Source organism: Camelina sativa, chromosome 4 (assembly GCF_000633955.1).
Source record: "Camelina sativa cultivar DH55 chromosome 4, Cs, whole genome shotgun sequence".
Lineage (NCBI taxonomy): Eukaryota > Viridiplantae > Streptophyta > Magnoliopsida > Brassicales > Brassicaceae > Camelina > Camelina sativa.
Window position 1 is genome coordinate 28,337,189 of NC_025688.1, and position 2,571 is coordinate 28,339,759.

At 31.6% G+C, this 2,571-nt stretch overlaps 1 long non-coding RNA gene across 1 annotated transcript; it reads left to right on the forward strand.

The window, feature by feature from the left end:
* Positions 1,769-2,527, forward strand: LOC104783030. Its single transcript, XR_767133.1, has 2 exons — positions 1,769-1,858; positions 1,998-2,527. It is a non-coding gene; the product is annotated as an uncharacterized LOC104783030 (long non-coding RNA).

Sequence of the window (2,571 nt, forward strand, 5' to 3'; positions counted from 1 at the left end):
GCCGACAAAGTTAATGGACCACAAGGTGTTTTTAAAAGTAGTCTTTTTTCTTTCTTTCTTTTTTAAGCTTAAAAGGTGTAATCATGACTTTTTCAATCTCATTTTTTTAAAACAATGTTGATAACTTTTTCGTGTATTAATTAATTATCAATTAGTACTACTAATATACATGCATACTGGAGAGATCAAGAGTTCAAGACATTGAAAAACTAACATTAAGACGAATTTTTCGGATTGATGGTTTTATTTTCTAATAATTGTTTTGAAACTATAAAAATGATGCATTGGCGAATGAAGCATGACCAGACAGAGGTCATCGGAGAGTAGGTTTTTTAATTTTTATTTTGGCGTAAAGCTAAAGGAAAGTCATAAAAAATATAGTATACATTAAAAGGAAAGAAACATTGAAATTAATAAACAATTAGTTGACAAATTCGACAGCGGGAGAAACATTACATGAAGGCCATAAACTAAATAGCTTTGACCAAATCTCAAAGTAAATCAGTGTTGAGATTCAAAAGAAGATATTAGATATCTATTCCAACTGGTGCAACGGTAGTTGTACCGTTGTGTCGCCGTAGTTTCATAGTTTCCAATTTATTTATTGTTTCTATGATGACGATATTTTGAATAAAAGATCATAATATTTGAATAGTTGTGTTTGCAAATTTGGTTTTTTAGTCAATATTTACAATTGTATGTTACTCATTCAAGAGCAATCTTACAGTTTTGTCTGTCATATATTATATCTTCCGGATTTTTTTGATTAGAAAATTTAGGTTTTGTTTTGTAAGTTTTGGTTTGAAAATAGGTTTGACAATTTATACAGTGACTCATGCATACACATAAGATATGTATAATTATTTTACTTTTAATACAAAAATTAAACTCATATATATCTGAGATAGCATTATAAGGTTGGTTTACCAATATTTGAAATATTTTTATGAGACAATTCGATAAAGTAGTTGACATGATTACTTGAAAGTGAGAGGAGCCATGCTTCGAGTCTTTTCCTTGCGCGCGATTATAGTTATGATGATCATTACGTACGTATGAAAGTATGATGATCAGATTTCTTTCATAGAAGATAATTTGTATGTTGTTCACTAACCCAATAAAAAACTTAAAAAAAAAAAAAAATGATATGTATGGTATTTGATAATACACGTAGATAGAAAGCTCGCAGCAATTACTTAAAGTTCAAGTAAAGGGGTGGCAATTATCTATGTTCGTGCTCCTTTCCTACCACGAAAGGATGATCGCTTTTTAATTTGTAGGTATAAAAACTATTGTATATTCATACTTTGAGATCTAGGAAAACACTAAAGTAGAATTCAAATAACCCAAATTGAATAGAAAATTGTTAATTTAGTTGGATAGAGAAAAGAATGTTCTGAAAAGGAGTGTGAATGATGTGGTCGTCCAAAGTGTTGAATGCTAATGACCAGTCATGAGTAATGAGTTCCATTCACGCTAAATCACGTGGACTAGAATAGATTACACGTACCGTAAGCTCTAGAAATCTAGAGATTTCAGCAATATTATACAAAAAAAAAACAAAAAAAAAAAGAATGTCAAAAAAGAGTTTGTTTCTGAATTTTCAGCTGTAAATGTAGCATATTTCCAAAAAAGTTTCATATAAAAATTAAAACAAAAAATATCTCCTTAGAGACATGTCACATGTTCGACATATGATTGATTTACAATCTCGTGGACCATAAAAACCAAAGAGAGTAAATTATAACAGAGGCCGGCTTTTAGTTAAACTTCACCCATCAAAACATATAGATGGCTCATCTCATCCCACCTTGCCTATTGCAATTGTCCCCGACCGGCGCCGTGATGACATTTTTAGGTAATTTTGATCTTAAACTCATTAAAACTACAATGTACATGCAATTTGACATTTAAAATAACATCTATGATAATTTTGTTGAACTAATTATAACAGCTTTAGCTCAACCATATTATTTTTGTTTTGTCATATATTACAGGGGTATCAATGATTAATAAAAAAAGATTAGAAGTCGTTGACGTTTGACTAAAGTGGCAAAATTAATTAACCAAATGCGCCGTGACCTAACCAGTCACCTTTTTTTTTCCGACTTGTGACGAGGCTGATAAGGATTGAAGTACACGCGCGGGAGCCTAATAATATATGACACCTGGACTCTCCCACCAGCCCTGCCCGTCGTTACAATGACGTAACTATAAAATTCCCATTTTCTCTATTTTATTTTTTTTTCCGAAGAAAAAAGAAGGGGAAACTAAAGAATATTAAGAAAGAAACGGCCAAATAAGGAGATCTTTTTTTTTTTTTTCCGTCCGATTATTATCTCAATCGCCAATAAAATCCGGCGGCACTCACACTAGATCTTGGAAACCCCCATAGTTTGTTTTTCTTCGTGCTTGTATTTTTTTTCGTCGCGCTCAAGATTCTCTCTTCTCTGTTTCCATAGTTTCGAGAGGTTGATCGTTCCTTTTGATTCGATTGGTTTGAGTTCGCGATTTCTCAGACGGTGATTGAATTCTTCTCTCACTTCTTCTTCTTCTTTTTTTTTTTTTTTT